This window comes from Haematobia irritans, chromosome 2 (genome assembly GCF_050003625.1).
Source record: "Haematobia irritans isolate KBUSLIRL chromosome 2, ASM5000362v1, whole genome shotgun sequence".
Classification (NCBI taxonomy): domain Eukaryota; kingdom Metazoa; phylum Arthropoda; class Insecta; order Diptera; family Muscidae; genus Haematobia; species Haematobia irritans.
Window position 1 is genome coordinate 163718771 of NC_134398.1, and position 14225 is coordinate 163732995.

The window sequence follows — 14225 nt, forward strand, 5'->3', positions numbered from 1 at the left end:
AGCTTTCTGCTGCTGTGAGTTTTGCTTGACATTTCAACATTTTTTCTGGTTTCTTTCGAAACAAAAACAACAGCAACAGCATATATTTGAGTTGAAAAATGTTAGAGCTCTAATGAATTGTTTTATACTTTATAGAAATCACGTTTTGTCAATGTTTGAAATATAAAAAAAAAAAAAAAAAAAGATTTTGATAGATTACAATATTCAATCAATAGCCCATTGCTAGAAAAAGTAAATGAGTTTTGGTTTTAATTGAAATAATATATTAATAAGATTTATGAGTGTTTCAAATAGAACACAAGATGAAGATAAGAATGAAATATTGATTAAAAAAAAAAAACAAGTCTGAGAAAATAAATAAATAAATTTGTGGATCCAAAATATAAATATTTGTCAATACTGATGGAGTTTTATTCATAAAAACAAAATAGAATTCACATTAAAAATTACAACAACAACAAAAATAATAATTGTCTATATACCAAAAAGTGGGAACAAATTAATAAAGAAAAATTCTGGATAAAAAAAAAATAAAATAATATTGATGGAGTTCTATGCATAACAATAAAATTGTTTTTACATCATTTTAAAAATATTTTCTATATAATAGAATTTGAATTAAAAAATTCAAAATTATATACACAGTTTAAATAAATATTGTTCTATTAGAGGGTAGTAGGATTTAAATCGAATCTGACCGCCTAAAAGTATGCAATTTTAACTAGGTGATTCCTAATATATTACATTCTACTGAATGCCTATGAAAATCTGAAAAACTATACTTTTTAAATGTAAAATTTCAATATCATTTTTCTAATACTGTTATTTACCGCAAGCTATTCACTTTTACAATGTTTTTATTTATTTTTTTTCTTATTTTTTTTTTATAAAATCCCGGAAAACTCTTTTGGTCATTAACACTTCCCCATTGACCAAAGTGGGCATTGAGCTGTAATCTTAGTGACCAAAATATTTACACCCTTAAGATATACCATGCAAAAAAAAAATAAATAAATTTCTTGGGATAGTCCGTTAAGCAAAAATAAAAATCCATAAAATCTTGCAAAATTTTAAACTCAACTAAAATATTCAATATTTTAACCTAAAGCTAAAGAAAATCAAAACTACACCTAACAATAGAGCTTTAGCACATGGACAATCATCAATAGGCAAAACAAAGAAAAACGATCACCAAGCCCCTGTTAAGCCAAAAACGAACATTGTCGACGGCGCTCATCATGATGGCCCTGACTAAAAGAAAAGTTCACACTTTTTAAGCCGTAAGGCAGTAAACTCTATTTGACCATTGAGGGGTAAAAAAGAGTTGGATGACCAGTGTATTCAAGCGAATGAAAAAAAAAATTAGTTTTATGGGCACCATCGAGATTCGAACTACCATTAGCATGGTGGCACTGGTACACTATAGCATTTTACACAAAAAACAAATAAAGCTTTATTGTCGGTTCCTGTGATAGCTAGCGTAATAGCTAAGGTAAATATCGAACCAAGTGCAAGCCCAACCAAGGCAGGCAGGCAACCACCCATCATCAGTAACCTAAGAAATGCATAAACAAAAGGGCCATTGTTATTGATTTTAACAATATTGAGGTGAGAGACAAGACAAATATTTGGAGAGGTAGACTAAGATGAAATGCAAAAGAATGTAACAAATAAAAAATCGAATAAAGTTTTTTCGAAAACAATATATTTAATAAAAAAAAGAAAATTATAATTTTTATTAATAAGAAAAAAACTTTAAAAATAAATTTAAATGTAAAGGAAGGTACCAAATAAAAAAATAATTTCTACTAATATTTTAATTTTGTAAATGTGATTTATATGCAAAGGGTTATGGGTTCAATCCTAATTTCGACCCAACACAAAGAAAAAGCTGACCTAAGCTTCTTAAAAAGATTTGGGTAATGATTCCGAGACGTCTTATTAATCAAATTTGCATTCTCTATTTGTGATATAAAAACAAACATATTCCCTCATCATCAGTTTAATAACACAAATTATAAATATTTCAAATTATATATAATTCTTAATATCAAGATATTTCAATAATATTTTTTCTTAATTTCAAGAAAACACTTTAAATAATAAATGAAAAAATTTCAAAATACTTTTTAACCTATTTTTTTTATAATCCAAAGATCTTTAGTTTAAAGAATTTTTCCTTAATATTTTATAAAGTGTGTGTCTTGCAATGTAGGTTGCAAAGGTTTTTATATTAGATCAATATTTTTTTTTAGTGTAGACCCAGAATCCGATCTTATCTATATGAAATGATAGTTCCAAATCCGATCTATATGAAATGAGGTTGCTGATTTTTTTTTTTTTTTTTGGAGTGAACCCCTTTATAACAAAAAACAAATATAAATTTTATTTTTTCTATTTCTATTAGTTTTACCTTTGCATCAAGTGGTCTGGTTCCTTGCTTATTAATGTAAGTCCACCTTTGTTTTCGTAACTGTTGCTAGCTAATATCCTTAGGAACTTTTTTTTATTCACATTTTCCTTTTCATTTGTATATGTTTTTAAAGTAAAACAAAAAAAAAAAACAATTTTTCCATTTTTTTATACTTGACATGGTGATTTATTTATCTGGTATTGTAATAATATCCAAAAAAAATAGTAACAAAAACAATACTAAACTCAAAGACAAAAAATAACAAGCCCTTAGAATAACATACTCTTCCACCCAGAATAAACAAAAAAAAGAAAACACAAAAATTCCTTACAAATGAAATGATGAGGAAAAAAATCGTTTATCTGAAATAACAATTGCTCAAAGGTGGTCTCATAATTTTAAGTTTGCAGCCAAAGAACATACAGCATCTTAACCAACAAGAAAAAAAAGCTACTACACCAACAAAAAACCTATCAACTACCACCACACCAAGAATAACAACAACAGCAACAGCACTTCATCAATAGCCAAGAAATCAAAGCTTTCCTATAGCCGTTCAATATGTTCTAACCAATATACAAACAAACAAACATAGAATTGAAAAAAAAATCGACAGCCCCCAAGTACATCATAAGGAAGACGGACAATAGAACAACACCAAACATCATTGTCTATGAAAATCTTTTTTTTTCTTGTTATTGATGCTGCCTGCCTGCACTTCTGTCTGTTTGTTGCAGCAGCTGCTGTAGATATGGTGGCATTGTTGCGCTGGTGGTCGAAACTTCTTTTTCGGCCAAGTTAAGACAAATACCTATTGAAGTCAAGTACAAAAGAGAAAAATCTCACCACTAGTCTTAAGATACCGTTCGATTTGTTTTGTTGTTGTTGTTGATTTCATTTGAAAATTCTATTCAATAACAACTACTTGGAGTGTTGTTGTTGTGAAGTGAACTACTATTTCAAACTATTGGTCAAAGGGAGCCTGATGATATATGAGGTGAGTTGTATGAGGACAAGGCAATATTTTAGTCGAGTGATTTTAATAAATTTTATATTACGGCGAAGAGTTGGGAAACTCTGGAAACAGTTTTGAAAACGGTCAAAATAGTTCTATAAATTGTCTTCAGTTGTGATTTCCCAGTTGCTGATTTAAAAAATGATTCCAGTAAAATCAAACCCTTTTTCTGAGAACAGATTAAAACAACTGTTCTCAGTTTTTGTAACATTGAAATGTTCTATTCCAATCTTTCCAATTTTTTGATGTTGTTATTATAACGTGATGTTGTTATATTTATAGACAAAATTTTGGCCAAAATTTCTGTAAAAATGAAATGTTGACAAAATTTTCTAAAGAAATAAAATTTTGACAAAATATTGTATAGAAAAAAAAATTTGACAAAATTTCCTACAGAAATGAAATTTTGACAAATTTTTCTATAGAAATAAAATTTTACAAAATTTTCTATACAAATAAAATTTTGACAAAATTTTCTGTAGAAATAAAATTTTGACAAAATTTCCTACAGAAATAAAATTTTGAAAAAATTTTCTATATTAATAAAGTTTTACAAAATTTTCTATAGAAATAAAATTTTGACAAAATTTTCTGTAGAAATAAAATTTTGACAAAATATTGTATAAAAATAAAATTTTAACAAAATTTCCTACAGAAATAAAATTTTGAAAAAAAAAATCTATACAAATAAAATTTTGCAAAAATTTTCTATAGAAATAAAATTTTGACAAAATTTTCTATAGAAATAAAATTTTGATAAAATTTTCTGTAAAAATAAAATTTTCAAAAAATTTTCTATAATAATAAAATTTTACAAAATTTTCTATAGAAATAAAATGTTGACAAAATCTTCTGTAGAAATAAAAATTTTGACATAATATTGTATAGAAATAAAATTTTGACAAAATATTTTACATTACAAAATTTTCTATACAAATAAAATTTTGACAAAATTTTCTGTAAAAATAAAATTTTGACAAATTTCCTACTGAAATGAAATTTTGACAAAATTTTCTATAAAATAAAATTTTGACAAAATTTCCTACAGAAATGAAATTTTGGCAAAATTTTATTTTCGGAGGGTTCAAGTGTGGTTTTTGTTGGGTTTAATAAACTGCCTGAATTTATTCTGATAGTTTTGCTGCAAGTAGAGGATGCTGATGAGGAATGTGGTAATTCCGAAACGTGCGTCCATCCAACCATCTTGCAGTCTATAGGGCTTTGCCCAAATAAAATTGACAAACATTCTTTTCCTCTGTTGGTTAAGCTACACTTGTAGTTTAGTCAATGTATGGTTTTAAGCTGCAATAAAAAACAACAACAATGATTTTCTATAGAAATAAAATTTTGACAAAATTTGCTATAGAAAAAAAATTTTGATAAAATTTTCAAAAAATTTTCTATAATAATAAAATTTTCAAAAAATTTTCTATAATAATAAAATTTTGACAAAATTTTCTATAGAAATAAAATTTTGACAAAAGTTTTCTAGAGAAATAAAATTTTGACAAAATTTTCGATAGAAATAAAATTATGACAAAATTTTCGATAGAAATAAAATTTTGACAAAATTTTCTATAGAAATAAAATTTTGACAAAATATTGTATAGAAATAAAATTTTGAAAAAATTTCCTACAGAAATGAAATTTTGAAAAAATTTCCTACAGAAATGAAATTTTGACAAAATTTTCTATAGAAATAAAATTTTGACAAACTTTTCTATAGAAATAAAATTTTTACAAAATATTGCATAGAAATAAAATTTTGACAAAATATTGTATAGAAATAAAATTTTGACAAAATTTCCTACAGAAATAAAATTTTCTATAGAAATAAAATTTTGACAAAATTTTCCACAGAAAATAAAAAATTGACAAATTTTTTCTAAAGGTTGCTGATTTAAAAAATGATTCCACTAAACAGAAAAATAATATTAAATATCCCTTTTATATTAAAGGAGAATAAGTAGAGTAACATTTCTAATACAACAAGAAATTTCCTACTTTTTTTTAATCTGCAACGCTATAAAATAATCCGAGCCATATATATTGACAAAAAAGCATAAATAAAATTCCTACTTTTCTTGGATTTGAAATCTCTACAATGACTCTGAAAAAATAAAAAAGTCGTAGTATAAATTAAATTTATATATTTCTGAAACTTATAAATTGTTCGAAAAATTGATCCCTAATCATAAAAAAAATTGTTTTTCTGATTGAAACACGAAATTAATTGATCCAATTAATTTTTCAATTGAAATGTCTTCAATCACAGATATGATAGTATCAATTAAAAGACTAGTTGATTGATATAATTGAAAAATTAATTGATACTATTTTTTTGATGGATTTGCGATGGATTTTTTTTTTAAATTATTAATTTTTTATCAATTAAATTTTTAATTCAATATTTTTTAAAACTCAATTAAGAGTTTAATGGGAAAAATTTTCGTGAAATTTTTTTCTGTGTAATTAAAATCCAAAATTTGGTTAAAGAATTTTTTGTAATTAATCTAAAATTAGCTCTATAATTTCGAAGTGCTTTTGTTATTAGTAGTATAATTTTTTTGGGATTTGTGTCCTTTCTTAGCTAATTTCTAAGGGTCTAGAGTGTTGCCAAAATGATTTTGTTTTCTCGTTTTCCAAAAAAAATCTGCCAATAAAATTCAAATTTTTATCAGCATTTACACTCTAATGTTTTCCCCCACCTTTCTCAATTTTTTTTATAGTTCCAATGTTTGGTTTGCGTATTCCATTGAAAATTGTCTCGCTTTATTCCAATTTTTAGTTAATTTGTCTCATTTTAGAGTCACATTTCGAAATATCAAGCTCGAAAAAACACAGAGAAATTTTTATAATATATAAATTTTAAAATTCTTCTCCCTTTGTCGGAAAACAGTTCCCACTTTTAAACTACAATGTGTGTTATCATTCACATCATAAACAATGTCTTCCCACTATTCTTAAATTTTTGTAATAATTCCTAAATTCTATGTTATTTTGTAAATTTCTTTTTTCATTTCCAAACAAACCTCCCTCGATTGAAAATCAAATTCTAACTATTCCATTATGTTTGTAGATACATTACACATATCTAGCAACGGATAGATGTTATATGAAAAAAAATATATAAAACTCAGAAGCTTCAAAAAAATTGCCAAGAAAAACAATCTGAAAGTAAGACAACCAATGGACAGACTAAAATAAAGACAGACGACGAGTGGTCATTGAAAGATGAATATCCGTTCATATGTATGTCCGTCTATATCAATGACCGTCTTTTTATATATATGAGAAGTTCCTTGTGAGGACCAGGATTAGTTACCAGTGCATTGAAACCTTAGACCAACAAACAATAGAGCAAGTGTACCATGTGGCAAATGTTCGACGTATTTCTGTCGTTAGTTGAATTCTAAGATTTTTTTGTTTCGACGATTACCACTACTGGTCGCAGTGCTGGGCTCTTTAATAAATAATGGGTAGTATGCTTTTAAGGTCAGTGTTTAGTTAAGAAATTGCATTGATTTGTATAATACATTCAATACAATGATGGCATATCTTTATGGTTTTGAAAAGGTAGGCTAAGAATCCTAGGTAGTAGGATGTTAGGTGGTAGGCTGCAATTGAAGTTTGCTTTTTGATTCTTTGATTACCAAATGCCAGACACCGCCACATTGGCGGTCATATTGGCAGTGTGGTTATGATGATGATAGTGATGCAGTTGCAGTTGCAGTTGAAAGAGAAGGTTATTGATAGTTAGATATAGGTTGTAGGTTTGATAGCAATGATTGGTCAATGGGAGTAGCTTAAAGGCTTTTCTGTGTAAATCTTCAAAAAGGTAGGTTGCTTTGGGCTTTCTTTTTCAATAGCATGAGTTTCATATTTTTTTTGTTGGTCGTGGTACATTTGCTTCTAAAGAAAATCATAACATAACTTTGCTTTTTGATTTCGAACTTTGAGGTCCATAGGAAAAATATTTATATTGATTTAAATAATAGATAAACTGCATAAATTTCTATAGCTATTTTCTTAGCTTTGTTTGTTTGTTGTTATTTTTATTGTTGTATAGAAAAGCTTTTGTATACAAAGAGTCCTCAAAGTTGAGAGCTGCTGCTATAGGATTTCAAGAAGAAAGATATTAGCAACAACAACCAACACAAAAAAACTTCAAAAAGGGAAGCAAGCTATTAGCATTATTCATAAGAGCAACAAGGCCAACAATAACAAACAAACACACAAAAAAAATCAAACGAATAAGAATTTCTACATAACAACCTTAACAACAGAAAGTATGGAATTGTAAATATTCCCATCATGAAATGAGGAGAAAATCAAAATAAATAAATAAAATGTTCAAGATTATAAAGAGTTCATGAATAGAGTATGAATGCCATAGTATAATGGCTGTTGAAATGATCATGAAGTAGGAAATCAATTCATAGATAGCTGCATTGAAACTAAAGTAGTTCAACTATTAGTCGTCCATCTCCAATCCTCTCCTCTCCGGTCACTCAAACTTATTTTATACAGTTGAAAGGAAATCATAAATTAATCATTGTTAATGCAAAAATCATTTGAAAGATAAAGAAAATCGAAGTGGCAGTAGGAAAACAAGAGAAATTTTAAATGCCTGTGGTTAAAGTGGAGTGAGATTTGTGTTCGTATTTCGGATAGTTAAAAGGAGATTGAGGATTTAAAAAAAAATCACCATAAAAGGAATAAAATTATAGGTCTCATTTATTAGTCGATCGTAATACAAAAATATATCCTTATGGATGATTTGATCATAAATAACTCATTTAATTACCATAATATTTTATGTAATTAATTTTATATATTACAAATTAAATTAATTTAATTTAATTCTAACATAAATATATATATTTAAATATTATATAATAAATTACTGGAATTACTAATTTTGCACCATATATGATCTTAAAAGCACAGAAAAAACAACAACTTTCTAATTAAAATTTTAATTGAGTTTAAAAACATATTCAATTGAAAATTTTAATTAATTCCAATATTTTTTAAATAAATTAAAAATCTATAACACAGTAATTGTATCAATTAATGTTTTTATTTGTAGTAATTAATATTTAATTATATTTTTAGTTTTTTAATTGGAACAACTAATTTTTTAATTAATTAACAATTAAAAATTTGATACCATAATTTCTGTGATTGAAGAAATTAATATCAGTTTTATTTAATATACGATGCTACTTTTTTATTTTAATTTATTTAAACTCATTTATTAATTTTATATAGTTTAATTTTGTATTTAGCTTGATTTTATTAAAATTTTATTTAAATAAAACTTTACTTATATGATTTTATGTTATTTAGTTTAAAATTTTTTAATTTTCATTTTAATTAAATGAATTCCTTCAAATTATTTTTATTGAGTTTAATTAAATTTTATTAAATTTAATTTAATTAAAATGATTTCTCAAACTTAAAATTATTCATACTTAATATATTTAATTTAATAAAGTAATTTACTCGAATAACAAAAACAAAAATTATTAAGGATTTAATTTATTTTATTCGTACTAATAATACCCTTCACCACTACTGTGGTACAGGGTATAATAAGTTTGTGCATTTGTATGTAACGCCAAGAAGGAAAAGTCTGAGACCCATCGTTTAGTATACCGATCGTCTTAGAATTAAATTCTGAGTCGATTTAGCGATGTCCGTCTGTCTGTCTGTCTGTCTGTCTGTCTGTCTGTCCGTCTGTCTGTCTGTCTGTTGATGTATTTTTGTGTGCAAAGTACAGCTCGCAGTTTTAGTCCGATTGTCCTAAAATTTGGTATAGGGTCCTGTTTCGGCTCAAAGACGATCCCTATTGATTTTGGAAAAAATCGGTTCAGATTTAGATATAGCTGCCATATATATTTTTCACCGATCTGGTCATAATTGGCGTGTATATCAACCGATCTTCCTCAAATTCCGTACATATGAATATTTTATGAGTCACGAAAAACTTGCAAAATATCAGCCAAATCGGTTCAGATTTAGATATAGCTCCCATATATAGCTTTCGCCCGATTTACACTCATTTGCCCACAGAGGCCAATTTTTGCTCCGATTTAGTTGAAATTTTGCACAGGGAGTAGAATTAGCATTGTAGCTATGCGTGCCAAATTTGGTTGAAATCGGTACAGATTTAGATATAGCTCCCATATATAGCTTTCGCCCGATTTACACTCATATGACCACAGAGGCCAATTTTTTGCTCCGATTTAGTTGAAATTTTGCACAGGGAGTAGAATTAGCATTGTAGCTATGCGTGCCAAATTTGGTTGAAATCGGTTCAGATTTAGATATATCTCCCATATATAGCTTTCGCCCGATTTACACTCATATGACCGTATAGGCCAATTTTTAACTCCGATTTAGTTGAAATTTTACACAGGGAGTAGGATTAGCATTGTAACTATGCGTGCCAAATTTGGTTGAAATCGGTTCAAATTTAGATATAGCTCCCATATATATGTTTTTCTGATTTCGACAAAAATGGTCAAAATACCAACATTTTCCTTGTAAAATCGCCACTGCTTAGTCGAAAAGTTGTAAAAATGACTAAACTAAACTTCTAATGCATATATATCGAGCAATAAATCATAAATAAACTTTTGCGAAGTTTTCTTAAAATTGCTTCAGATTTAAATGTTTCCCATATTTTTTTACTAACATTGTGTTCCACCCTAGTGCATTAGCCGACTTAAATTTTGAGTCTATAGATTTTGTAGAAGTCTATCAAATTCTGTCCAGATCGAGTGATATTTAAATGTATGTATTTGGGACAAACCTTTATATATAGCCCCAACACATTTGACGGATGTGATATGGTATCGAAAATTTAGATCTACAAAGTGGTGCAGGGTATAATATAGTCGGCCCCGCCCGACTTTAGACTTTCCTTACTTGTTTTTATTTCAATTAATTACAATACTATGAATTTAATTTATTTAGTTTAAATTCTATATTTAGCTTAAAAAAAAAATAAAAATATGAATATAAACTTGATTTACATTAAATTAAATTAATTTGAATAGAATTATTTAAATTTTTATATTATTAAAATTAAACAAAAAAAATAAAGAAACCAAGATTATATAAATGTATAATTGAAATCAATATTAAAAAAAAAAAAATAATAATAATCAAAAAAAAAATAAATATTTGGATCAAATAGTGTTTTTTAATTGTCCTTCTGAAATTCATTTAATTTTGTGATTGAGTTTTTATGCAAAAACCAAAAATAAAAGTCAGTTTGTTTATTAATAAAAAATACGGTTTTCTGTGGTTATTTTTTTAAATGTCCCCATTTATTTTTTTTTGCAATTCTTAAGAAATCTTTAAAATTTAAAATATTCTCTTATTGGATTATCTATACAAAATAAAGGTGATTAGTTCCCACAAAAATTCTATATGAATTTCCAAGTCTCATTAAAGAAAACTCTTCTGTTATACATTTTTTTATTTTTATTTTTTTTTTGCAAATCCCAAACATGCTTTCACAAAAGACCAAAAACTTTACTCGCATAAACTCCCTCTCAGAAACATTATTATGTAAAATAGCTCATTAGTGTAACAATTTATCTTGTGAAAAAAAAACAAAAATTGTCAAGAAACGCACAAAACAAACAAAAAACCACCACCACCTTCACCAAAGGGGAAAACAGACCAAAAACAATGACCAAATATTTTTTTTCTTATCCATAAAAAATGCAATATTATGCAAACCTTTGGCAAACAACCAACATCTTTCAGATACAAATGCACCACTCAAACTCCAACTGCAACTCTTATGCTGGCAACAAAAAAAAAGGAAAAAATAACAAGGAATACAAAGTTGATGTTGCCGCTGCAACAATGGACTATGGGACATTGCAAACAATGCTCCATGAATGCATTTTGAGCAGATATTTTAAAATCAATCGTGCGTACCATCCAGCATAGCATATGAAGGTCTTTTTTTTGTCGTTATTGTTGTTGAGAGGGCGGTAAAAGTAGGAAGAGTTTAAATGTTGCTGATTATCGAGGCGGTATCTTTCCTTGGGATTCCAGTCAGGGTGAGCATATACGTTCATATTGATACCAAATCAACAACAACAACTAGAAAAAAAGTATGCTAAACAAGGCTTATTATGCAGACAATGACAATAATACACAACAGAAAAATCTGTTAAGCCCGAAAAGGATTCGAGTACAAGCCCCAAGCCAAGATAGTAGTCAAAGTTTTGAGTAAGGCTACCGAAAAATGTTTAAATGTATGAAGCTAAACGAACCAACAACAAACAGCAACTTCAAGGGGACAAAAAAAGTTCCAAACTGTTAAAAGGAATGTGATCGATATAAAAGATGCATATGTAATAGCATACAACATGGTCAAGAGCATCATCAAGTTGAAAATGTTTGGGGTTTTTTCCTGGTTACTTATTGGTTAAGAAAAAGGCACCTGAATTTTGTTAACTACCAAAAAACAAAAGAAACACAAAAAACACGATTTGAAGAGATAAGCTCTTTAGAACAAAGTTTAATGTTAAGACCTTACAAAAATGATATTTTTTATAATTAGTAAATAAACAAAAGACAAACTACTCCTTTGGTCTTTATTTTGCATTTTGCAAGTCCTTGTGGTGTGGTAAAAATCTAAAAAAAATATATGCATGTCTAGAAAATTTATTTTCCTAAATAAAATAGAAATTTGTTATGCATTTATCTTTTAGATATTAACCGCCAAATAGAGTCATATGTTATAACAGACATAATGTTTGGTTTTAAGCACAGACAATGACTATGAAGACCAGGCCAAGAAGCGTCACTCTCTGTGTACAAAAAAAGCTTGAGTGACTGCTTGCTTCCTGGCATGGTTCATAAAGGAAAATGCATCATCAACCACCGCCACCACTAGCACTAGCATTACCATGGGTAGCCAAAAGAACCAAGTAGTTGTATGCAGTTAGTAGTTTACTTGATATAAGCTGAAACTATGAAGTTTACTCATAAATTACTAGACATCCGAAAGAACAAGAAGCTATTTCTCAACTACAGACGAAACAAATTTAATACAAAAAAACACTACTCCTGAAGAGAGAGATAGAGAGAGCAATTGAGAATTCGTATAACAACTCAAGCTAAAATGGTTAAGCCTTAGTACATATCCCAGGCAGATATGAACGAACGGACCTCAATCTTGAACATACGATTCAAAATCGGATACAGACAAACATATGGACAATGTGATAAGGAAAGACAGACAAAAATATTCCGCAAAATATAACACACAACGAAAATATTTCTTCCTTAAAGAGAATTCATAATTTTGTTTTAAGAAATCGTATCAGAAAACCTATTATATTAAATCATAATAAAGATTTTACAAATGATTTTGATACTATGATTAAAGGTAAATTGAGAAGATATCAAATAAGATACCAGTGGTAATGACTCTTGAGCATACGTAGAAATATATGAAAATAATAAATAATGCCATATTATTAGATGTACATGGAAAAAAGTTGCAAGAAAATATTGAAGATGAAGAAGAAGAAGATATGGAATTGATGTATTAACAATATTGAAAGTCAATTCTTATAATATGTGAAAATAGAAAATCATCTTTCTTAAGAAGTAAATTCTGAAGCTACATGTATACAATCTTTCATTTCTGAAGATATTTAAAAATGAGATATTAATAGGAAATTTATAGTAGAATCCTTTTATACTTAAGAATTCGAAATATATCAACATTTAGAAGTAAAGATTTTCCGGAATTGCTGTTATAGAGCTTAATTAAAAGTTGTTGCACAGAAGTGCAGATTGTGAAAATCTTTATACAAGTGACTATTATACGGAATTAGCGTTATAGACCTTACAGAAAATTTTACACAGATCATCTATTGAGCTCATTGTTACCTTGAGGTTCACTCTTTCGGATAATTTATCCTAATAAGCAGTTTGAAGCCAACAGTAAACTGAAGAGAACTGAAATTGAAAGCTAAAGTGGACTGGACCCTAAAAAAACAATATGATACAAGAAAACTTTCAGAATCAAAGTCTGCATATTTACTATTTACATTGAACGGGGGTGAGAACTATATCCCAGCAAAAAAATTGGAAAAATCGCGGAATAGTATTTGGAATTTCTTAATGTATATTTTACATTGCAAATGTCGTGTACAATTTTTCTTCAAGTGTTTACCATATTTATGGTAGTAGGCTAAACTTTCCGTATATTGTTCAATTATTTGTTAAAAATCCAACAACAAGAATCATACTTACAAAAAGCACTCAACAACAAATCGTTTGCTTCTTCCGTTCGAGTATGAGACATCCTATGTAGCAGCAGCACCAAAAGAAATATCATATTGCTGTCTTTGCTGCCAAGTAAGCAACAGCAATATATTGCATGTTGACTAATACTGTTGGTGGTGCTGCAAGAAGCCAAACGAATATTATTTAATGCCAAACCAGCTAACAAACATATGAGGAGTAACTAACTTGATTCTGTTGTCTTGTTTTTCGTAGAGTTTTATTTTTTCAAAGGCGTTTTATTGCGTTTTTGCTGTAGTTTGAGGGTTTCGATTTTTTTTTTGCGTATGTCTTGAGTACGTCATTGTAGAAAAGTACAACAATATTTTCAATTCAATTTTATGAAACGCATTTTTGGCCGGTATGCAAAGAAAGAGGGAAGACAGGAAGAATACTATGGGGATTAAATAACGAGGATGGTAAGGAATTTTGATTGAGGAAATTTTGAAATTGTTTCCTTGTTTTCGA

At 27.8% G+C, this 14225-nt stretch overlaps 1 protein-coding gene across 1 annotated transcript in view; it reads right to left on the reverse strand.

Moving 5' to 3' along the window:
- Positions 1 to 14225, reverse strand: part of robo2 (roundabout 2) — a 130432-nt gene that overhangs the window by 79161 nt on the left and 37046 nt on the right. The window lies entirely within an intron of this gene.